At 45.2% G+C, this 25,291-nt stretch overlaps 1 pseudogene; it reads right to left on the bottom strand.

Moving 5' to 3' along the window:
- The window catches only part of LOC137312510 (zinc finger protein 160-like), a 437,990-nt pseudogene that overhangs the window by 277,651 nt on the left and 135,048 nt on the right, over window positions 1-25,291 (bottom strand).

The following is a 25,291-nucleotide window of genomic DNA, read 5'->3' as shown; positions in this document are numbered from 1 at the left end:
TAGTGCATATTGCTTCAACTATTTAAGGTCAATTTTAAAGTTTAAATTTTTAAGTTTCTGTCAGGATTCAGCAGAGAGCTGCTGCAGCAAGTTAATTGGTTAGCTAGATTCAACTGGTACTTGAAGGTGGGGCAGGCCTGACTCATCTGAGTCTCAACCGTAGAAATACAGGGGCCTGTCAGTGCGGACTACACAGTGTGCTGAGAGTTCGGTAAGTGTGGGAGTTCGGTGAAGTGGGGGAAGGAGGTGCTGCTTTGCCTTGCTTTTCCGAACTTTTCCCACAGAGCGGCAGTGGACCTGAGAGTAGAAGACTGAGATTGTGGAATAAAAGCAGCAGCAGACCTGCACCAAGAGACAACTACTGTGCGACATCACAGGTGAGGCAGGAGAATCCGAGAGGTGAGCAGAGTATAAAAGGGGAGGCCGAGAGCGGGAAGAGAGTCTAAGAGTCTAAGGCAAGTCATGGCAGCACAGCTCGCACCCGTGATATGCTCCTCCTGCACTATATGGGAAGTCATGGACACTACCAGTGTCCCAGGCGACCATGTGTGCAGGAAGTGTGTCCAGCTGCAGCTACTGGCTAACCGTCTTTCGGAGCTGGAGCTGCGGGTGGACTCAATGTGGAGCATCCGCGAAGCTGAGACTATCGTGGATAGCACGTTCAGTGAGGTGGTCACACCGCAGGTAAAGAATACGCAGGCAGAAAGAAACGGGTGACCGCCAGGCAGAGTAAAAGGTCTAGACAGGTAGAGCAGGAGTCCCCTGGGGCCATCTCCCTCTCAAACAGATATTCTGCTTTGGATGCTGTTGGGGGAGATGGCTTATCAGGGGAAAGCAGCAAAAGCCAGGTTCGGGGCACCACGTGTGGCTCTGCTGCACAGGAGGGGAGGAAGAAGAGTGGCAGGGTTATAGTGATAGGGAATTCCATTGTAAGGGGAACAGATAGGCCTTTCTGCTGCCGCAAACGTGACTCCAGGATGGTATGTTGCCTTACTGGTGCTAGGGTCAAGGATGTCACGGAGCGGCTGCAGGGCATTCTGGAGGGGGAGGGTCAACAGCCATTAGTCGTGGTCCATATTGGTACCAACGACATAGGTAAAAAAAGGGATGAGGTCCTGCAAGGTGAATTTAAGGAGTTAGGAGATAAATTAAAAAGCAGGACTTCAAAGGTAGTGATCTCAGGATTACTACCGGTGCCACGTGCTAGTGAGTATAGGAACAGGAGAATAGACAGGATGAATGCGTGGCTGCATGGATGGTGTAGGAGGGAGGGATTTAGATTCCTGGGACATTGGGACCGGTTCTGGGGAAGGTGGAACCTGTATAAGCGTGACGGGTTACACCCGAGCAGGACCGAGACAAATGTCCTCGCGGGGGTGTTTGGTAGTGCTGTTGGGGAAGGTTTAAACTAGAGTGGCAGGGGGATGGGAACCTGAGCGGGGAGTCAGAAGGGAGTAAAGCTGAGAGCAGCAAGAGAGGGGAAGACACAAGGGAAATCTACAATACAAATAGTACAAACAGTTGTTCAAGAACAAGTGAAAGGGAAAAGCATAGAGCAGCGGAAAGAAAGTGTACTTTAGCCACGACAGAAAAAATAAAAACTAGAAGGCGTAAGGCGATTAACCCAGCATCAAAGCTGTGGCAGAGGGTTGGGAACCTGAGCAGGGAGACAGAGGAAAGCATATCAGGAAGGGATAGAAGGTATGGAGTAAAAGGTAAAGTGTTAAAAAAGGAAAAAGCAGGAACTAAGTGTCACAAAACATATTTGAAAGTTCTTTATCTGAATGCACGTAGCATTCGGAACAAAATGGACGAGTTAACGGCACAAATAACGTCGTATGGGTATGATCTTGTGGCCATTACAGAAACATGGCTGCAGGGTGACAACGACTGGGAATTAAATGTGCCAGGGTATTTAACAATCAGGAAGGACAGACAGGAAGGAAGGGGAGGTGGGGTGGCTATGTTAATAAAGGAAGGAACCACTGTAATACAGACAAAAGATATTGGGACAAAGGATCAGGATAATGAAACAGTTTGGGTAGAGACGAGGAATAATAAGGGGCAAAAAACACTCGTGGGCGTAGTATATAGGCCTCCTAATAGTTGCAACTCTGCTGGAAGAAGTATTAATCAGGAAATAGTCGGGGCATGTAATGAGGGAACAGCTATAATTATGGGGGATTTTAACTATCATGTTAACTGGACAAATCAAATTGCGCAGGGTAGCCTTGAGTAAGAGTTTATTAAGTGTATTAGGGATGGATTTCTTGAGCAGTATGTAACTGAACCAACAAGGGGGCAAGCAACCTTGGACCTGGTCCTGTGTAATGAGCCAGGATTAATTAATAATGTCCCAGTTAAGGATCCCCTTGTAATGAATGACCATAACATGGTTACATTCCATATCCAATTAGAGGGTGAGAAGGTTGGTTCTCAAACATGCGTACTGAGCTTGAATAAAGGAGACTATGATGGTATGAGAGCGGAATTGATTAACGTGGACTGGGAAAATAGATTAAAGTGTAAGACGGTACATGAGCAGTGGTGTTCATTTTAGGAGTTATTTTACAACTTTGAAAACAAATATATTCCACTGAGGAAAAAAGGGTGTAAAAGAAATGACAGCCATCCTTGGCTAATTAAAGAAATTAAGGATAGTATCCGACTAAATACAAGGACATATAAGGTAGCCAAAATTAGTTGGAGGATAGAAGATTGGAAGTCTTCAAAAGACAGCAAAAAGTAACAAAAGGATTGATTATGAAAGGGAAGATAGATTATGAAAATAAATTTGCAAAAAATATAAAAACAGATCGCAAAAGTTTCTACAGTTATATAAAAAGAAAAAGGGTGGCTAAGGCAAACGTAGGTCCTTTAGAGGATGAGACCGGGAAATTAATGTTGGGAAACATGGAGATGGCAAAAATGCTGAACAAATATTTTGTTTCAGTCTTTATGGTAGAGGACACTAAGAACATCTCAACACTGGACAAACAGGGGGCTCTAGGGGGGGAGGAGCTCAATACGATTAAAATCACTAAGGAATTGGTACTCAGTAAATTAATGGGACTCAAGGCGGATAAATCCCCTGGACCTGATGGCTTACATCCTAGGGTCTTGAGGGAAGTGGCAGTAGGGATTGTGGATGCGTTGGTAATAATTTTCCAAAATTCTCTGGACTCGGCAAAGGTCCCGGCAGATTGGAAAACTGCCAATGTAACACCCTTATTTAAAAAGGGTAGTAGTCAGAAGGCTGGAAATTATAGACCAGTTAGCTTAACATCTGTGGTGGGTAAAATTTTGGAGTCTATTATTAAGGAGACAGTAGCAGAACATTTGGATAAACATAATTTAATAGGATAAAGTCAGCATGGCTTTACAAAGAGGAAGTCATGTCTGACAAATTTGCTTGAGTTCTTTGAGGATATAACGTAAAGGGTGGATAAAGGGGAACCAGTGGACGGAGTGTATTTGGACTTCCAGAAGGCATTCGACAAGGTGCCACATAAAAGATTATTGCTCAAGATAAAGAATCACTGGATTGTGGGTAATATTCTGGCATGGGTGGAGGATTGGTTATCTAACAGGAAGCAGAGAGTTGGGATAAATGATACATTCTCGGACTGGAAACCTGTAACCAGTGGTGTTCCGCAGGGGTCGGTGCTGGGTCCCCAACTCTTTACAATCTATATTAACGATTTGGAGGAGGGGACCGAGTGTAACATATCAACGTTTGCAGATGATACAAAGATGGGAGGGAAAGTAGAGAGTGAGGAGGACATAAAAAACCTGCAAGTGTATATAGACAGGCTGGGTGAGTGGGCGGAGATTTGGCAGATGCAATACAATATTGGAAAATGTGAGGTTATGCATTTTGGCAGGAAAAATCGGAGAGCAAGTTATTACCTTAATGTCGAGAAACTGGAAAGTACTGCAGTACAAAGGGATCTGAGGGTCCTAGTGCCAGAAAATCAGAAGGTTAGTTTGCAGGTGCAGCAGGTGATCATGAGGGCCAACGGAATGTTGGTTTTATTGCTAGGGGTATAGAATATAAAAACAGGGAGATATTGCTGCAGTTATATCAGGTATTGGTGAGACCGCACCTGGAATACTGCACACAGTTTTGGTGTCCATACTTAAGAAAATACATACTTGCTCTCGAGGCATTACAAAGAAGATTCACTCGGTTAATCCCGGGGATGAGGGGGTGGATATATGAGGTGAGGTTGAGTATATTGGGACTCTACTCGTTGGAGTTCAGAAGAATGAGAGGCGATCTTATTGAAACATACAATATTGTGAAGGGGCTTGATCGGGTGGATGCGGTAAGGATGTTCCCAAGGATGGGTGCAACTGGAACTATGGGGCATAATCTTAGAATAAGGTGCTGCTCTTTCAAAACTGAGATGAGGAGAAACTTCTTCACTCAGAGGGTAGTAGGTCTGTGGAATTTGCTGCCCCACGAATCTGTGGAAGGTGCATCATTAAACAAATTTAAAACAGAAATAGACAGTTTCCTAGAAGTAAAGGGAATTAGGGGTTACGGGGAGCGGGCAGGAAATTGGACATGAATTTAGATTTGAGGTTAGGATCAGATCAGCCATGATCTTATTGAATGGCGGAGCAGGCTCGAGGGGCCGATTGGCGTACTCCTGCTCCTATTTCTTATGTTCTTATGTACTCTGTCACTGATCCCCACAACCAGCGGATACAGTAATTCTCTATTACTCAATCACCTTCATGATTTGAAATTTAAGTCTTCTCTTCTCCATTTCCATACAAAAAAATCCCGATATTTCACATCGTTCTTCCCTTCCCTGTCCTCATTCGAGAGAATCTTCATTGTCCTCTCTTAATGTTGTTTCTGTAACGAGGCGTCCAAACTGCACACTATACTGTGGAACTACGGAATTTAACCAAAGAGAATAACTGATAAATCTTCATCCTCGTCACTCTAGTTGGTCTCATCTTAGGTAAAGGATTCCATAAAGGATGCCTCCGCAATCCATTTGCCCCATTTTTGACAACCGTGAATTCAGCTGTATCCATCCTCCAGAATGCGTTGTCTGTGGTCAAATGGAGTTGTGTTGTTCAAAAAGAACATTGTCCACGAGTAGTTGCTAATGTTAATTCATCTCTACAAGTCCGTCTCTTATGCAAATCTCTATCTGGTACAAGAATATTAGCCCAGAAATTACTTTTGCTCAGACAGTGGACGACCAATGAACACATTCCAATGAAAGTGAACAACAACTCGCATTAACCGATCGCCTTTAATGTAATAAACTTTCCCAAGGTACGTCAGGGAGGAGTGGGTATCAACGGGCAATAAAAGAATAAGAAGATATCAGGAGGGCTGGCGAAAACCTTGGTAAAGAGAGCGTTTAAGGAGGGTGTAAATGGAGGAGAAGCAAATGGAGAGACGGAGAGGGTAAGGTTGGTTTTCGGCAGTCGAATATATATTCCCGAAGGAAAGGCCACCAATGGTGGGATGAAGAGAGTGGAGGATGGTAAAATATAACAATAACCACTTGTATTTATATAGTGGATTTAAGATAAATGAATATCCTAAGCTGAGTTACTGAGCTAAATTCAGACAAAATGGACCCCAGCCAAAGAAGGAGATATTAGGAGGGATTACAGAATCTTGACACAGCGATGGGTTTCATGGAGGGTCTGAATGAAGGAAATAACTTGCCTTTATGTAGCGCCTTCCAAGACCTCAGGGCGACCCAAAACGGTTTACTGTCAATGAAGAACATTTGGAAGTGTATTCACTATCATAATGCAGGAAAGGCAGCAACCAATTTGCGCACAGGAAGCTCCCACAAACTGCAATCAGATAAATGACCAGAAATCAGTTTTAGTAATGTTGGTGTAGGAATAAATATTGGCAAGGACATCGGGAAGAACTCCCCAGCTCTTTTTCCAATGGTTCCAAGGGATTATTTACACATACCTAAAATGGCAGATTGATTCTCGATTTAGTCTGTCATACAAAAGTCGGCACCTCCAACAGTACAGCAATCCCTCAGTACTGACACTTCAAAAATCTAGCGCTTCCTCAATACTGCACTGGATTATGTGTTCAAGGCTCTGGAGTGGGAATTGAATTTACAACCTTCGAAGTCAGAAGCAAGACGGCTATCACTGAGGCATGGGTGACACCTGAAAGGGGGAGAAAGAAAAAAGGGGTGCTTAGGGAGGGCATTCTGGAGCTTGGACTGAAGGCACGGCTGTTAACAATAGGGCAAACGGACTGCAGATACACAAGGGGCAAAGGTGAAGGAGCGGAGTGTTTGGCAGGGGCTGCAGCGCTGGAGGAAGTTACAAAGATAGCGAGGGATGAGGCCTTGGTGGATCTTTGTGCAAGAAAGAAAACCGATAATCTACAGGCTGAGGAGACTGGTATCCAGTGCAGGTCAGTACGGGCTTCGGTGGTTGGTGAGGGACTCACCAGTCAAAACGCGAAGTGTTGGGATGTAATCGTGTCAAGGATGTGGAGATTGTGGGGGTCAAGGATCATGACTTCCCAATTTTTAACTGTAGCAATTTGTGGCTTATCTCAAAGAGAATTTCAGTCTGACATCACAAAGATATTGGTAGGGTCAAGAGAGCCGGTGTTTTTGTCAGAGTACATCTGAAAACTGGTCTATGTCATAGAGTCATAGAGTTAGAGTCATAGAGTTATACAGCACGGATAGAGGCCCTTCGGCCCATCGTGTCCGCGCTGGCCATCAAGCCCTGTCTACTCTAATCCCATATTCCAGCATTGGGTCCGTAGCCTTGTATGCTATGGCATTTCAAGTGCTCATCCAAATGCTTCTTGAATGTTGTGAGGGTTCCTCCCTCCACAACCCTTTCAGGCAGTGAGTTCCAGACTCCAACCACCCTCTGGGTGAAAAAGTTCTTTCTCAAATCCCCTCTAAACCTCCCGCCTTTTACCTTGAATCTATATCCCCTTGTTATAGACCCCTCAACGAAGGGAAAAAGCTCCTTAGTATCCATCCTATCTGTGCCCCTCATAATTTTGTACACCTCAATCATGTCCCCCCTCAGCCTCCTCTTCTCCAAGGAAAACAAACCCAATCTTCCCAGTCTCTCTTCATAGCTGAAGCGCTCCAGCCCTGGTAACATCCTGGTGAATCTCCTCTGCACCCTCTCCAAAGCGATCACATCCTTCCTGTAGTGTGGCGACCAGAACTGCACACAGTACTCCAGCTGTGGCCTAACCAGTGTTTTATACAGCTCCATCATAACCTCCTTGCTCTTATATTCTATGCCTCGGCTAATAAAGGCAAGTATCCCATATGCCTTCTTTACCACCTTATCTACCTGTTCCGCCGCCTTCATGGATCTGTGAACTTGCACACCAAGACCCTCTGACCCTCTGTCTTGCCTAGGGTCCTCCCATTCATTGTGTATTCCCTTGCCTTGTTAGTCCCTCCAAAGTGCATCACCTCGCACTTTTCCGGGTTAAATTCCATTTGCCACTGTTCTGACCATCTGACCAACCCATCAATTGGTCCCTGAAGGTGGGGCAGGCCTGACTCATCTGAGTCTCAACTGTAGAAATACAGGGGCCTGTCAGTGCGGACAGCACGGTGTGAGGACAACACAGTGTGCTGAGAGTTCGGTAAGTGTGGGAGTTGAAGGGTTAATCTCTTTAAATCTAGTGCATATTGCTTCAACTGTTTAAGGTCAATTTAAAAGTTTAAATTTCTAAGTTTCTGTCAGGCTTCAGCAGAGAGCTGCTGTAGCAAGTTAATTGGTTAGCTAGATTCAATTGGTCCCTGAAGGTGGGGCAGGCCTGACTCATCTGAGTCTCAACTGTAGAAATACAGGGGCCTGTCAGTGCGGACAGCACGGTGTGAGGACAACACAGTGTGCTGAGAGTTCGGTAAGTGTGGGAGTTTGGTGAAGTGGGGGAAGGAGGTGCTGCTTTGCCTTGCTTTTCCTGCAGAGCGGTAGTGGACCTGAGAGTGGAAGACTGAGATTGTGGAATAAAAGCCGCAGCAGACCTGCAACAAGAGACAACGACTGTGCGACATCACAGGGACTTAACTCCTGGACCTAAGATAAATAAGAAGCAAAAAGTAATCCAAGTGGGACGTCACCAAGGAAGAGGTAAGTGATTGGCTGGTGAGTATTTTCCTGCTGAATTTGTCTAAGGTTAGAGTTTGTGGATTCTCTGGTCTCTGTTGTGTCGTGGGGGACTGCTGTTCAGCAAGGGCCCTTGAGTATACCTTTTTAATTGAAGTGAAATTGGTGGGATTCATTTAATTTGAGGGAGCGTCCGATAAAAGGCGGGATTTCAGAGCGCTGAGAACAGCTGAGAGGAGCCGAGCCGAGCCGAGCGGAGGGAGCGTCCGATAAAAGGCGGGATTTCAGAGCGCTGAGAACAGCTGAGACGAGCGGAGGGAGCGTCCGATAAAAGGCGGGATTTCAGAGCGCTGAGTGCAGCTGAGAGGAGCCGAGCGGAGGGAGCGTCCGAGTTCGAAGTGACGTCAGGAATCAGATCGGGACGCGACACAGGGGAGGCACCTGATTGGTGAGTAGGTTCAGGTGAGTATTTCTACTTGTCGACAGCAACTGAAGTAAAAGGAAAGGGAAGGTCTGCTGGTCTTATAGGAAGTAGCGTTTATTTTTTAGTGAATCAAGGTCCCTAGTGTAGTTAACATTCTCTAAATTGAGAACAATTTAAAGGAGTAAACTCCTTAAAGGGAGTGGTAAGTAGTTTTTCTTTCCTTTTTTTTCTCTTGACATTGCAGTTGTTGTTAAGCTAACTTAAGGGTTAAGTCATGGCAGGAGATCCCAGAGCCGTGTCATGTTCCTCTTGTGAGATGTGGGAATTCAGGGCTCCTTCCTGTATCCCTGATTCCTTCACCTGCGGGAAGTGTGTCCAGCTGCAGCTATTGTTTGACCGCTTGACGGCTCTGGAGCTGCGGATGGACTCACTTTGGAGCATCCGCGATGCTGAGAAAGTCGTGGATAGCACGTTCAGTGAGTTGGTCACACCGCAGATAATAATTACTGAGGGAGATAGTGAATCGGTGACCAACAGACAGAGGAAGAGCAGGAAGGCAGTGCAGGGGTCCCCTGCGGTCATCTCCCTCCAAAACAGGTATACCGTTTTGGATACTGTTGGGGGAGATGGCTCACCAGGGGAAGGTGGCAGTGGCCAGGTTCATGGCACCGTGGCTGGCTCTGCTGCACAGGAGGGCAGGAAAAAGAGTGGCAGAGCTATAGTGATAGGGGACTCGATTGTAAGGGGAATAGACAGGCGTTTCTGCGGACGCAACCGAGACTCCAGGATGGTATGTTGCCTCCCTGGTGCGAGGGTCAAGGATGTCTCGGAGCGGCTGCAGGACATTCTGGAGGGGGAGGGTGAACAGCCAGTTGTCGTGGTGCATATAGGCACCAACGATACAGGTAAAAAACAGGATGAGGTCCTACAAGCTGAATTTAGGGAGTTAGGAGTTAAACTAAAGAGTATGACCTCAAAGGTAGTAATCTCAGGATTGCTACTAGTGCCACGGGCAAGTCAGAGTAGGAGTGACAGGATAGCTAAGATGAATGCGTGGCTTGAGAGATGGTGCAAGAGGGAGGGATTCAAATTCCTGGGCCATTGGAACCGGTTCTGGGGGAGGTGGGACCAGTACAAATTGGACGGTCTGCATCTGGGCAGGACTGGAACCAATGTCCTAGGGGGAGTGTTTGCCAGTGCTGTTGGGGAGGGTTTAAACTAATGTGGCAGGGGGATGGGAACCGATGCAGGAAGTCAGTGGGAAATAAAATGGTGACAGAAACAAAAGGCAGTAAGGGAGAGTGTACAGAACATGACCGGACAGATGGTCTGATAAAGCAGGGCAAAGACCAAGGGAAGTCTAGATTAAACTGCATTCATTTCAATGCAAGAAGTCTGATGGGCAAGGCAGATGAACTCAGGGCATGGATGGGTACATGGGACTGGGATGTTATAGCTATTACTGAAACATGGATAAGGGAGGGGCAGGACTGGCAGCTCAATGTTCCAGGGTACAGATGCTATAGGAAAGATAGAGCAGGAGGTAAGAGAGGAGGGGGAGTTGCGTTCTTGATTAGGGAGAACATCACGGCAGTAGTGAGAGGGGATATATCCGAGGGTTCGCTCACTGAGTCTATATGGGTAGAACTGAAAAATAAGAAGGGAGAGATCACTTTGATCGGATTGTACTACAGACCCCCAAATAGTCAACGGGAAATTGAGGAGCAAATATGTAAGGAGATTACAGACAGCTGCAAGAAAAATAGGGTGGTAATAGTAGGGGACTTTAACTTTCCCAACATTGACTGGGACAGCCATAGCATTAGGGGCTTGCATGGAGAGAAATTTGTTGAGTGTATTCAGGAGGAATTTCTCATTCAGTATCTGGATGGCCCGACTAGAGAGGGGGCAAAACTTGACCTCCTCTTGGGAAATAAGGAAGGGCAGGTGACAGAAGTGTTGGTGAGGGATCACTTTGGGACAAGTGATCATAATTCCATTAGTTTTAAGATAGCTATGGAGAAGGATAGGTCTGGCCCAAAAGTTAAAATTCTAAATTGGGGAAAGGCCAATTTTGATGGTATTAGACAGGAACTTTCAGAAGTTGATTGGGAGAGTCTGTTGGCAGGCAAAGGGACGTCTGGTAAGTGGGAGGCTTTCAAAAGTGTGTTAACCAGGGTTCAGGGTAAGCACATTCCTTATAAAGTGAAGGGCAAGACTGGTAGAAGTAGGGAACCTTGGATGACTCGGGAGATTGAGGCCCTAGTCAAAAAGAAGAAGGAGGCATATGACATGCATAGGCAGCTGGGATCAAGTGGATCCCTTGAAGAGTATAGAGATTGCCGGAGTAGAGTTAAGAGAGAAATCAGGAGGGCAAAAAGGGGATATGAGATGGCCTTGGCAGATCAGGCAAAGGTGAATCCAAAGAGCTTCTACAAATACATAAAGGGCAAAAGGGTAACTAGGGAGAGAGTAGGGCCTCTTAAGGATCAACAAGGTCATCTATGTGCGGAACCACAAGACATGGGTGAGATCCTGAATGAATATTTCACATCGGTATTTACGGTTGAGAAAGGCATGGGTGTTAGGGAACTTGGGGAAATAAATAGTGATGTCTTGAGGAGTGTACATATTACAGAGAGGGAGGTGCTGGAAGTCTTAACGCGCATCAAGGTGGATAAATCTCCGGGACCTGATGAAATGTATCCCAGGACGTTATGGGAGGTTAGGGAGGAAATTGCGGGTCCCCTAGCAGAGATATTTGAATCATCCACCGCTACAGGTGAGGTGCCTGAAGATTGGCGGGTAGTAAATGTTGTGCCTTTGTTTAAGAAGGGCGGCAGGGAAAAGCCTGGGAACTACAGACCAGTGAGCCTGACATCTGCAGTGGGTAATTTGTTAGAGGGTATTCTGAGGGACAGGATCTACAGGCATTTGGAGAGGCAGGGACTAATTAGGAACAGTCAGCATGGTTTTGTGAGAGGAAAATCATGTCTCACGAATTTGATTGAGTTTTTTGAAGGGGTAACCAAGAAGATAGATGAGGGCTGTGCAGTAGACGTGGTCTACATGGACTTCAGCAAAGCATTTGACAAGGTACCGCTTGGTAGGTTGTTACACAAGGTTAAATCTCATGGGATCCAAGGTGAGGTAGCCAATTGGATACAAAATTGGCTTGACGACAGAAGACAGAGGGTGGTTGTAGAGGGTTGTTTTTCAAACTGGATGCCTGTGTCCAGCGGTGTGCCTCAGGGATCGGTGCTGGGTCCGCTGTTATTTGTTATTTATATTAATGATTTGGATGAGAATTTAGGAGGCATTGTTAGTAAGTTTGCAGATGACACCAAGATTGGTGGCATTGTCGACAGTGAAGAAGGTTATCTGGGATTGCAAAGGGATCTTGATCAATTGGGCCAGTGGGCCGATGAATGGCAGATGGAGTATAATTTAGATAAATGTGAGGTGATGCATTTTGGTAGATCGAATCGGGCCAGGACCTACTCCGTTAATGGTAGGGCGTTGGGGAGAGTTATAGAACAAAGAGATCTGGGAGTACAGATTCATAGCTCCTTGAAAGTGGAGTCACAGGTGGATAGGGTGGTGAAGAAGGCATTCGGCATGCTTGGTTTCATTGGTGAGAACATTGAATGCAGGAGTTGGGATGTCTTGTTGAAGTTGTACAGGGCATTGGTGAGGCCACACTTGGAGTACTGTGTACAGTTCTGGTCACCCTATTATAGAAAGGATATTATTAAACTAGAAAGAGTGCAGAAAAGATTCACTAGGATGCTACCGGGACTTGATGGTTTGACTTATCGGGAGAGGTTGGACAGACTGGGACTTTTTTCCCTGGAGAGTAGGAGGTTAAGGGGTGATCTTATAGAAGTCTATAAAATAATGAGGGGCATAGATAAGGTCGATAGTCAAAATCTTTTCCAAAGGTAGGGGATTCTATAACGAGGGGGCATCGATTTAAGGTGAGAGGGGAGAGATACAAAAGGGTCCAGAGGGGCAATTTTTTCACTCAAAGGGTGGTGAGTGTCTGGAACGAGCTGCCAGAGGCAGTAGTAGAGGCGGGTACAATTTTGTCTTTTAAAAAGCATTTGGACAGTTACATGGGTAAGATGGGTATAGAGGGATATGGGCCAAGTGCAGGCAATTGGGACTAGCTTAGTGGTATAAACTGGGCGACATGGACATGTTGGGCCGAAGGGCCTGTTTCCATGTTGTAACTTCTATGATTCTATGATTCTATGATTCTATCTATATCGTCCTGCAGACTGAGGCTATCCTCCTCGCTATTTACCACCCTACCAATTTTTGTATCATCAGCGAACTTACTGATCATACCTTTTACATTCATATCCAAGTCATTAATGTGGACCACAAACAGCAAGGGACCCAGCACCGATCCCTGTGGTACCCCACTGGCCACAGGCTTCCAGTCACAAAAACAACCTTCGATCATCACCCTCTGCCTTCTGCCACTAAGCCAGTTTTGTATCCAAAGTGCCAAGGCACCCTGGATTCCATGGGATCGTACCTTCTTGACCAGTCTCCTGTGGGGGACTTTATCGAAGGCCTTACTGAAATCCATGTATACCACATCCACTGCGTTACCCTCATCCACACGCCTAGTCACCCCCTCAAAAAATTCAATCAAATTAGTCAGACATGATCTTCCCTTGACAAAGCCATGTTGACTATTGCTGATTCATCCTTGCTTCTCCAAGTGGAGACTAATTTTGTCCTTCAGAATTTTTTCCAATAATTTTCCTACCACTGATGTTAGGCTCACTGGACTGTAGGTCCCTGGTTTTTCCCTACTCCCCTTCTTGAATAATGGTACTACATTAGCGGTTCTCCAGTCCTCTGGCACATCCCCTGTGGCCAGAGAGGTTCTGAATATATGTGTTAGAGCCCCCGCAATCTCCTCCTTTGCCTCACACAGTAGCCTGGGATACATTTCGTCCGGGCGTGGGGATTTATCCATTTTTAGGCCTGCTAAAACCGCCAATACCTCCTCCCGCTCGATGTTAATATGTTCGAGTATATCACAGTCCCCCTGCCGTATTTCTATGTCTACATTGTCCTTCTCCATAGTGAAAACAGATGCAAAAAATTCATTTATTACCCCTCCTACATCTGCTGGCTCCACACACAGATTGCCATTTTTGTCCCGAATGGGCCCTATTTTTTCCCTAGTCATCCTCTTACCCTTAATATACTTATAAAACATGTCTGCAGATAATGTCACCAAAGGGCAGCATGTAGATGAGGAAGAGAAGGGAGCCAAGGATTAAACCTTTAGAGATATGAGATTTAACGGTGACAGGGTGGGAAGAGAAGTTTCTGCTAAAGCTGTAGGGTTTGGGTTTGACTAACTGTCGTGAACAGTGAGGAGGATAGTGATCGACTTCAAGAGGATATGGAAAGACTGGTGGAAAAAGCGGACACGTGGCAGATGGAATTTAATGCAGAAAAATGTGATGTGAAACATTTAAGCAGGAAGAATGAGGAAAAGAAATATAATCTAAAAGGGTTAGCGTAACAGAGAGATCTGGGAGTACATGTAAACAAATCGTTGAAGTTTGTATGGCAGGTTGAGAAAGTCGTTAAAAAAGCTACGGGATCATATGCTTTATAAATGGAGGCATAGAGTGCAAAAGCAAAGAAGTCATGATGAACCTTTATAAAACACTGGTTTGGCCACAACTGGAATATTGTGTCCAGTTCTGGGCACCGCACTTTAGGAAAGATGTGAAGGCATTAGGGATGGTGCAGAAGAGATTTACTAGAATGATTCCATGGATGAGGGACATTAGTTAATTAGATATAATAGGGAAGCTGGGGTTTTTCTCCTTGGGACAGAGACGGTTGTGAGGAGATTTGTTAGAGGTATTCAAAATCATGACGGGTCCAGACAGAGTAAATAGAGAAAAACTGTTCCTATTGGAGGAAGTTCAAGAACCAGAGGACATTGATTTAAGGTGATTTGCAAATGAACCAAAGGAGACATCAGGAAAAGTTATTTCACACGGCGAGTGGTTAGGATCTGGAATGCACTGCCCGAGGGAAGTGGGGAGGAAGATTCAATCATGGCCTTCAAAAAGGAACTGGATAAGTACTCGAAAGGAACAAAAGAATAGGGGCAATCGGGATAGGGCGGGCGAGTGCGATAGCTGGATTGCTCTTGCATGGAGCCGGCAAGGACTTGATGGGCCAAATGGCATCCTATCCTGCTACAATCTTTCTTTGATTCTATAATCAGATTGGTGAGTGGAACTAGACGAGGGTAGTCCCAACAAATGAGGCCAGTGATCAATGAATGAGGAGGTCACGGGTGGGATTTATGCAGGTGGCCAGCAGAGGGCGGAGATGGGAAGCGGTGAGCCATTGAACCCGAGGATGAAAATTGTAAATGTTCGGCGACCAGGAAATGGGAGTTTGTGACGGCCAATGAGGCTGAGCAGGACCTGCTGCTGGTTGGAAGGTGGAAGTTGGGTGACCGGCCAGGAGTGTATTGGAGGAATGGAGTCCAAAGGGGACAGAGGCATTGATGAGGGTTTCAATGGCAATGGGCTGAGGAAGGAATGGAGGCGAGTGAGGGAAGCACAGTACCTTTGTGATGGAGGTCAAATCGGGTAATGAGCTCAGCTCGGGATACATGAGAGCAATTTTATTGGAGCCATCAACCAATGTAAAATAAACAGGTAAACCTCTGCAGTAAAATAACGGACAGAGGAATGGCAATGAAGCGCGTTCTTGTCCGACCCCTAATATCACCCACAATCATTTCTCGGCTGCAATCATAAACTTGGCCTTTCAATGTCCCTGTGTCAGAGACACAAAATTAATATTTTTACTGGGAAACTGCAGGAACATAGTGAAACCGGTCTGCTTGTGTCCCTGGATTCAGTGCACACACGGTGAAATCGGTAAAATTTATAAATTAAATGGAAAGAATGAACATGGTCAATACAATTGCATGAAAATTGTAAATGAAGCCGCTCATTGTTGTTGGACCAGTCCTCTCTGAGCACAGCTTTTAACTTTATTCCTGAGAGAGGTCTCATTAAGATGACGCCTAAGACTTTGAGATGTTTGTGATATATCCACGTATTTATTTCCATTGGAGACAAAGCTGCTGATGTAATGTGTTTGTTCAGGTGACTGTAAGAAATAGCAATGATGAGGGGTATAACCGTGTCAGTGGAGATTTATCCCCTGTATAAATCAGGTTTGTTGCAATGTATCAGCTCAGAGTTCCTGCCGGAGCTGCGGTTTTCAGATCAGCAGAAGTCAGTGCTTCTCACAGAAATGGGATATTCAGTATTGTTTCAGATAGAACGCATTTACTATCCTGTTCTTGCAGCCATTGGAGTTCCAGGTAAGCCGTTAACTCACTTATAAACATTGTAAATCGAAGTTAACTGTGCTGCTCTACTGGCTAATTATTGTTACTCCCACCATGTTTTGCACAGCTGCCTGTTCTGTTCTATCAGTTGAATGATTGATTGTTTAAAGTCTCTGCTCTTTCGGTCTTGTAGGAGTTGCATTATATCTGTAATAAACTTTGTATATATAACCCTGGCATTGTAACTGAATTATTCGCTGGACTGAATGTATTGTTGAATAATGGTATGTCCTGAACTTCAAAATGTTCGGTCTTGTATCTACTGCATTATCTCAGTTATGATCTTTGAATATCCAATCGTAAAATTGTTATTGGATTATTCACTGTACTGAATTTATTGTCGAATAATGGTTTGTCTATAACTTCTCGACATTCGGTCCTGCAGAAATTGCATTATATCCGTCGTGAACTTTGTATATCCAACCCTGGCATTGTTACTGGATTATTCTCTGGACTGAATGTATTAGAATCAGGTGTCTGGGCTCAGAGCTGGTACCACACCATCAGGAGCTGTTAACAATTTCATGTTGTGGAAATAACCTGTCCTGGAATATTCTTTCACAAATGTGTATTCAGTGATTGATAAGGAGAGAGCTCACAGTCTCAGTGTTACAAGGAGGCAGCGCAATGTCCTCCCTCCACAATAACATGGTTCAGTTTAACTGGGATTTCAAAGTATTTGTTGGTTATCACTGTTATGAAATATTATTTCATTGTGTGTGATTCTGACGCAGCTCTTGAGGTCTGGCTGCTGAACTGAGTTTGCTGCTGATTTTTTCACATCTCCTTCTCTGCTTCACTGTGGATGAATTCACTGTAAAATGCAATGTTTTGAAGTTATGTTGTATCAGTTTGCACTTTATCTGTCGGAATCATGAGTTCTTCTTTTTATCTGCAATTTATAAGCAGCAGTGGTGATTTTCGCATTTTGTTAATTGAACTATGGCGCCATCTAACTCTGTACATTGAAATTACATGAGAAGGAATTTAATTCATTGTGAGGTGTGTCCAGAAGAGGCCTTCGATTCTGTTTATTCCATGCATTGTCGATGAAGTGAACAGTGTAGGTGAACAGGTGGAGACTTGAATGATGTGTAGAAACATTGAACAGTTCACAGACGCTAAACTGACACTAAGAATAGGACCGTTGGAACACGGGGCTGGTTAAGTGAAAGCAGGCGCAGGATGTTAGGATTTACTCGAATGTTGAAGGGGCATTGAGAAAGAGATTAGATGCAGCGCGGAGAGATAGAGTGTAGCGATACAGCAAGGGACTGAGAAGGAAAACGGGAGGGTTGAAAAGCAACGAGAAAAAGAGAAAGACACATGCACAGAAAGTGAGAGAGAGGGGAGGAGAGAGAGAGAGAGCGGCAGCGATGTGAATAATTTGTCGGAATGAACTGCTGAAACTTCCAGTACAATTATGAAGATGAAATGAGAATTGAAAGTGTTATTAGGATGTTGTCAGATTGTGAGAGTTTTATTGTACTCTCGCCGAGTGTGTTTATCGCTATCAGGTCCTCAGTCTGTTTATGTGAATATTTATTTTACTTGTTTACTGACTGGATACATAAAAATATTTGAAATGCATTTAATGAATAAGATCAGTGATTTCTTGATCACGTTGAATCATTAGGATGCTGTATTCGAGAATCTATGTGTCAGCTTAATTCAATAAAGAAAGAGGCTAATTCAATTAATGCATTTTAATTGAATGTGCAAAGTAAATTTATTGAACACATTATATAAACAACGAGCTCATCTTTGACACCAATAACCACAGAAATTAAAGGTTAAATTCATTAATCGTGTTGTGTGACTGGGACCGAAAGATTAGATTTACTCTAACACTGCTGCAGTATCCAACTGTGCATCCCAGCCTCTCCGACCACTAGATTGAAACCTCTGTCTCCTCATCCGTTGTTTCAACTTATCCGCTTTCGAAAACCATCTGCTCCTGACTCCACTCCAACTCCGACATGTCCTTTTCTTTTTCTCCCTCCTAATTTCACTCACTGGCTCGGCCTCCAGCTGGCTCTTCCAATCCGATCCGAAGCTTCAAATTCACCGTGGCGTATCTTGTTCTTTCCGTTTTGTGCCGGCCCCTTTCGGCTCTCTTAACCCTGAGCAACAAACCAGCAACACCTCCCCGTGTCCCCTCACCTTCCCGGCCATCGCTCACTTTCCCTTCCATCTGGAGCCCAAATCCGGATTTAACCCGTTGTATTTCCGTTCCGTAAAACCCTTTCTCCCTCCCCCACCAGCATTGTGCCCTCACTCAGCTCTTCCAGTGGATCCGGTAGTCTCTTTATTCACTCTCTGTATTAATTTCTCAATTCGTTATTGATAATTGTGTTTAAAAACATTTCTCTGCCCGAAAGGGCTGCCCAGGTCAGTGAATCAGTTTCTACCGCAGCAACAAAGCTGGAAAATTCACCCCAGATACATTCAAACTGCTGCTTTGTCTCCAGGTCTGATCAGTAATTTCTCTGCTTCCTTTTCTCTCTCGTACAGTTAACTTGGTGGCGATTGTGATCCTGTCCCGAGGAAAGTGCGGACTCTCCAAATGTATCATTCGATACCTGGTGGGAATGGCGGCGGCCGATCTCCTGGTCGTTATCGCTGCTGTCGTAATAACGCGCAATTTTAATATTTATTTTCCAGTTTCAGTCTTGACCATTACCCCCGTGTGTCGTCTCATCGCCATCCTGAGTTTATCAGCCACAACGGCCTCTGTCTGGTTCACAGTCGTTTTCACCTTTGATCGATTTGTGGCCATTTGTTGTCGGAAGCTGAAAACAAAATATTGCACCGAGAAAACGGCGGCTGTTGTTATAGGGGTGGTGAGTGCGCTGAGCTGTTCACTAAACATTCCCTGGAACTTTGTACTTGACCCGGAATATATAATGGACAATGTACCCCGGGATTGTGTCTTGAAACCGATATTTTTCACTTCACCTAAATGGGCAGCGTTTGAATTGTTTTATCTTGTGTTAACGCCATGTCTCCCTTTCATTCTGATTTTACTGTTCAATGTTCTCACCGCCAGGCACATTTTAGCGGCCAGTAGTGTCCGCAGGGGACTCCGGGGCCGCAGCAATGGAGAGAATTACAAGGATCCAGAGATGGAGAACCGAAGGAAATCCATCATTTTACTCTTCAGTATATCAGGCAGTTTTATATTGTTATTGAGTACACTTGTTTATTATGTTATCTCTCTGCGTATAACAAACGCCCAGTACTATATGGCCAGTGATACTGAGTCAGCCGGATTTATGCTTCAACTTCTCAGTTCCTGCACCAACACGTGTATTTATGCTGTGACTCAGACTAAATTCAGAGAGGAGCTGAAGAACGGGGTGAAATACCCACTGAAACTAATTGTTACATTAGTCAAATCATAGAAACATCTGAAGACTTTTCATCCGAAATTAAATAAAAAGTCGTGAATGAGAGAAGATTTCCACGTTTGGCGGTGACGTCAGATGGGCGGTAGCGGATCGGGCGCTCGTTATTCACCGCGTCTGATTTCACTATCCATTGACATCAATTAGTTCACTGAAATAACTGATATCAATCCAATACTTTAAATAAATTTGGAAGTACCGGACAGGAATTATATTTTACCCGACAAAAATGGTGTTGTGAAATGATACAAGATGTGATTCGAACATGAAATGATTTGCTGTTATTAGTCTGGAAATAATATGATTTCAATATTAAATGTTTAATCCTGAAATGAATAAAATCAAATCCTCCATTTCGGTTGATGATTATTTCCCATCACACACACTGCCCGGTGGGATGGACTGAGGGTGAGCTGTCAGGGTTAGACAGCGTCCTGTTCATTGGGACATTTGTTTTGACCAGAACAGAATAATAATAGACCAACACCCGGACCGTTACTAACTGGTAAAATATTAATGTAATTTCAAACTCCAGTGGGGAGTTCCGGAGATCGTTTCCTCTCTGAGCTGCTGTGCAGTAATGTTTACTCACTGCAGGGAGTTTAATGGGACATGAGGCTCGGCCTGGTTACACAGATCAATAAGGAACGCTCCTGATACATTTCTGAGACGATCAGGAGTCGGTAGCTTTCTCACGGCCCCAGCAGACCATGGGAAATCTTTCCTGCTCCTCCTTGCCCCCAAAATAGAAGTTAAAAGAAACTTCTCAGTGTTCTGGACCTCTTAATGCCCATCGAAAGGGCGGCTCCTCCATCGATTTGTAACCAACATCAAATGATGTCCCGTGTACGTCATAATACTCTGATTTACATATTACACGTGGCCTGACGGGAAACATGTGGGTGCTGCTCCGGCTGCTCTTCTCAGGACCCTACTCACGATGGCGGAGGCCGGAATGGCAGTGTAAAAGGGGCGGTAAATGACCTGGTCCGATTTACTAGCCTCGACCACTCCATTTCCGCCAGTCGGGGATACTTAAAATCGGCCACACCTTTCCTGACCTAGGCCGTAGTATCAATCTTCGAAGCCCACAAGCTGGTCCATTTTCTCAAACTGGACCGGTTCACAACACGTGGAGAGAAATTTTCACCATTGCTGAGGGTGAACTGGTAGAGCGGATCACCCGCCCCTTATAGAACCGGCCCAATTTTAATTTCTGCTCTTTCAATTTGCTGCCCAAGCAGTGAAGTAGAAATTACCCCCTCTGTCTCTGACCCTAAGGTTCGACAAGTGTGTGAAAGACATCAGATAGTATTTGCCAAACACTAACATGGATGTGCGCGAATGGATCCGTGTATTCGTGTAATAAGTGATAACCCCACTCCATAGAGACAGGACCGCTATCTGAGAGAGGCGGTGGAGTGCTTGTGAGCGACAATATGATATCTCGATCGGTCCATTGGTCTCACTGGTATTCGATGAGAGATATCTCGAATGGTCCATCGCTCTCACTGATATTCTGCGAGAGATATCTCGAACGGGTTCTGGAATCACCCGCTCGATCCCGATTCGCAGTCCAAATTCGCCTTTACTTTCGAAGGACATCAGTACACTGGGACCGTCCTCCCTCAAGGTTCCCACAACAGCCCCGCTATTTTCCCTGCTCATGTGAAAGGAGCTTTGACGGTGCTGTGAATCCCCGGGCTGTCATCCAATATGTGGATGAAATCCTAATACAGACCGAGACACGAGAAGAGCACCTGCGAATGGTGAGTGAGGTAGTCCATCGACTGGAGTCCTCTGGACTTATGGTCAATGTTACCAAGCTGGAGTTGATGAAACCTCAGATCACGTTCCGTGGTGTCAACCGAGAGGCAGAGTCCCGGTCTGTGGATTGGTGTAACGAAGGAGATAATCTCCGAAAGCTTGTGATTTTCAAATAAAACTGTTGGACTATAACCTGGTGTTGTAAGATTCCTTACAGTGTGAATACCTTCGTGTCTGAGCAGATTCCACTTTCTTTTAAAGAACTTCTCACTGACAGATCATTTCAGGGGTCTCTTATCAGTGTGAACAAGTTGATGTTCAATGAGGCTGGACAACTGAGTGAATCCTTCCCCACACAGCGAGCAGGTGAATGGCCTCTCCCCAGTGTGAGTACGTTGGTGTTTAAGTAGATCCTTTTTCCTTTAAAGCTTTTCTCACAGTCAGAACATTTAAAAAGTCTCTTATCAATGTGAACAAGTTGATGTTCAATTAAGTGCGATGACAGAGTGAATCCCTTCCCACACACGGATAAGGTGAACGGCCTCTCCCCAGTGTGAACTCAGTGGTGTCTCAGCAGGTGGGATGACTGAGTGAAACTCTTCCCACACAGGGAGCAGGTGAACGGCCTCTCCCCAGCATGAATTTGCTGGTGTGTCAGCAGATCACTTGTTCTTTTAAAGCTCTTCTCACAGTCAGAACATTTAAAGGGTCTCTTATCAATGTGAACAAGTTGGTGTTCAGTGAGGCTGGATGACAGAGTGAAACCCGTCCCACACACAGAGCGGTGAACGACCTTTCCCCAGTGTGAACTCGCTGGTGTGTCAGCAGATGGGATGACTGAGTGAATCTCTTCCCACACTCAGGGCAGCTGAACGGTCTCTCCCCAGTGTGAGTCCGTTGTTGTGCCAGTAGTTCCGTTTTACTTTTAAAGCTCTTCTCACAGTCAGAACATTTGAAAGGTCTCTTATCAGTGTGAACAAGTTGATGTGTCAGAAGATTGGATGAATGAATGAATCCTTTCTCACACACGGAGCAGGTGAACGGCCTCTCCACAGTGTGACTGCCTCGATGATTTTCCATTTGGACAGGGAAATGAATTCTTTCCCACATTCCCCACATTTCCATGCTTTCTCCGTGGTCCGGGTGTCCTTGTGTCTCTCTAGTTTGGACGATCAGTTGAAGCCTCGTCCACACACAGAACACGTGTACGGTTTCTCCCAGCTGTTAAGGGTGCAATGTTTTTTCAGGCTGTGTAAATGGTTAAAGCTCTTTCCACAGTCAGTGCACTGGAACACTCTCACTCGGGTCTATGTTTCTCGGTGCTTTTCCAGTTACACTGATGTTTGAAATCTTTTCCCACAGACAGAACAAACAAAAATTTCCCCTTTTAGATTCAAAGGCCGATGATCTTCAATTTTATTTAAAATTAAATTGCTGGACTATAACTTGGTGTTGTAAAATTGTTTACAATGATCTTCAGGTACTGGTGATTCGAGTGACTGTCAGGTCTCTATGTGATATTTGGTTTGAGTTTCTCATCTTCAAATCCTCCCCTTGTAAGACCCTGTAAAATGAGTTTTCAATAGTCCTCACTGTTAATACAGGATAGAAATTCAGAACAGGCAATTCTAGTTTCTATGCAATGTTCTTCCCACTCATTCCCCAAGTCTGTTAATCTGCGTCCAACACACTCACCCTCCTCCCTCTGCTGAAATCCAAAACCATCGCACCACCTCCAACATATTTCCTTCTATTTCAGTTTTCTGTCTTCCATGAAGGTGTTGACTCTGACTGGGTTCATTTCCACATTCACTGGTTCCCCTTCCACTCCTCCCCTGAAGATACTGACTCTGACTGGGTTCAGTTCTACACTCACTGGTTCCCGTTCCTCTCCTCCCCTGAAGATACTGACTCTGACTGGGTTCAGTTCCACACTTACTGGTTCCCCTCCCTTTTCTCCCCTGAAGGTGCTAACTATGGCTGAGTTCAGTTCTGCACTCACTGGTTCCCGTCCCTCTTCTCCCTTGAAGATGCTGACTCTGACTGGGTTCAGTTCTGCAAGCACTTGTTCCCCTCCCTCTCCCCGTTGAAGGCGCTGACTCTGGTTAGGTTCAGTTCAACACTCACTGGTTCCCCTCCCTCTCCTCCCCTGAAGGTGCTGACTCTGGCTGGGTGTTTATGCTCTCGTCCTCTTTTCAACACAATGTCCCTCCCAATACCTGCCTGTAAGCTGTCCATCTGTAATAGCTCCCACTTTTGGTGATGTACGCGACATGACCAGTCACCATTTCTCTTTCATTTACAGACACTCCCTGACCAGTCATTATTTCTCCTTCATTAACAGACACTGCCTGACCAGTCAACTCCACTCTCCACATCTCCCTCTAGATGTCCGTTCACTTCTGAACAAGGCCCTTGCCACCCACAACCTTATTGCGGATGGTTGCATTTCGGAACATAGGAACAAGAGTCGGCCATTCAGCCCCACGATCGTCTTCCGTCATTTCGTTTGGTCATGGCTGATCTGTATCTTAATTACATCTAGCCGCCTTGATACCATAACCCTAAATGCCTTGCCCAAACAAAAATCTATCAATCTCAGTTTTCAAATTATCAATTGACACCCAGCCTCAACAGCTTTCAGGGGGAGTGAGTTCCAGATTTCCACTACCCTTTGTACGAAGAATTGTTTCCTGACTTCACCCCTGAACGACCTATCTCTAATTTTAAGGTGATTCCCCCTTGTTCTAGACTCCCCCACTGGAGGAAAGTTTCTCTCTATCGACCCTATAAAATCCTTTAATCTTCTTAAACACCTCAATTAGATCACACCTTAATCTTGTATATTCAAGGGAATACAAGCCTAGTCTATGTATTCTGTCCGCATCATTTACAAAAATCATAACTGTAAGTACAGGTTAGAAATTCACAACAGACAGTTCTAGTTTCTCTGGAACATTCTTTCCGCTCTTGCCCCTATTAAGCTGGAAATCCCCCGTCCCACACTCTCCATCCTTTCCCCGATTAAGCTGTTAATCCCCCGTCCCACACAATCTCTCCTTGCTCCTATTAAGCTGTAAATGCCCCGTCCCACACACTCTCCCTCCTTGCCCCTATTAAGCTGTAAATGCCCAGTCCCACACACTCTTCCACCTTGCCCCTATTAAACTGTAAATTCCCCGTCCCACACACTCTTCCTCCTTGCCCATATTAAGCTGTAAATCCTCCGTCCCACACATTCTCCCTCCTTAACACTTCCTCGCTGTTTGAAATCCAGACACATTGCAGGGTCTATTTTTCTCCCGTTTCCTCCTGAAGGTGCTGCGTGATGTTGGAGTTCGGCCCCAGTCACTGTTTGCCCTCCAGTACCCGGCCAAATGGTAATTCTGCACTTGTGAACCTATACAGCGAGCTGACGGCATTTCGCCCATGGTGAGCAGCACAGCCACCGTCCCTGGCTCATTCTGACCGGCAAAGCTGAGGCCAACGTTAGCAGATCAACAACAACCTGCATTTACATTGCGCCTTTAACGTAGTAAAACGTTCCAAGGCACTTCACAAGAGCGTAATCAGAAAAAAACAATTGACTCTGAGCCAAAGAAGGAGACATTAGGACTGAGCTTGGTCAAAGAGCTCAGGGCCTCGCCAACTGAAGGCACGGCCGCCAATGGTGTAGCGAAGGAATTTGGGGATAAACAAGATGCCAGAATTGGACGAACGCAGAGTTCTCGAAGGCGACATGGAAAGAGGGAAATGAATGACATTTAAACACTTGATCCACTTGGCACTGAAGTGTCTGAAACTAATAATAGGAACTCGAAGTAAACAAAATACTGACAAATGGTAAAACTACTTTCTTGACAACAGAAATTTCGACTGAGCTTTTAAAGATAAATTATTAACAGGGGTTCCCACTATCTCACCTGACTCGCCGACCAAGGTTCCACACCTCAAGCACCGCGATTGGTGCAGAACACACTGCTCCCGAGGCCCTCCGGCCTGGGCTCTCTTCCTGTTGGTTCTTGGGGCAATCAATCACCGCTCGCCAACATTACGCTGCCGGGTGAAGTTGAGGGGCTCACAGGAAGAAAATAAAATGAGGCCTTGAATCTGAGTTGGAAATTAGAGAAACATGATTCAGTTCATAAACTTAGCTATTTAAAATCAAAT

The sequence above is a fragment of the Heptranchias perlo genome, unplaced genomic scaffold (assembly GCF_035084215.1).
Source record: "Heptranchias perlo isolate sHepPer1 unplaced genomic scaffold, sHepPer1.hap1 HAP1_SCAFFOLD_43, whole genome shotgun sequence".
Lineage (NCBI taxonomy): Eukaryota > Metazoa > Chordata > Chondrichthyes > Hexanchiformes > Hexanchidae > Heptranchias > Heptranchias perlo.
This window is presented reverse-complemented; position numbering and strand designations above follow the sequence as displayed.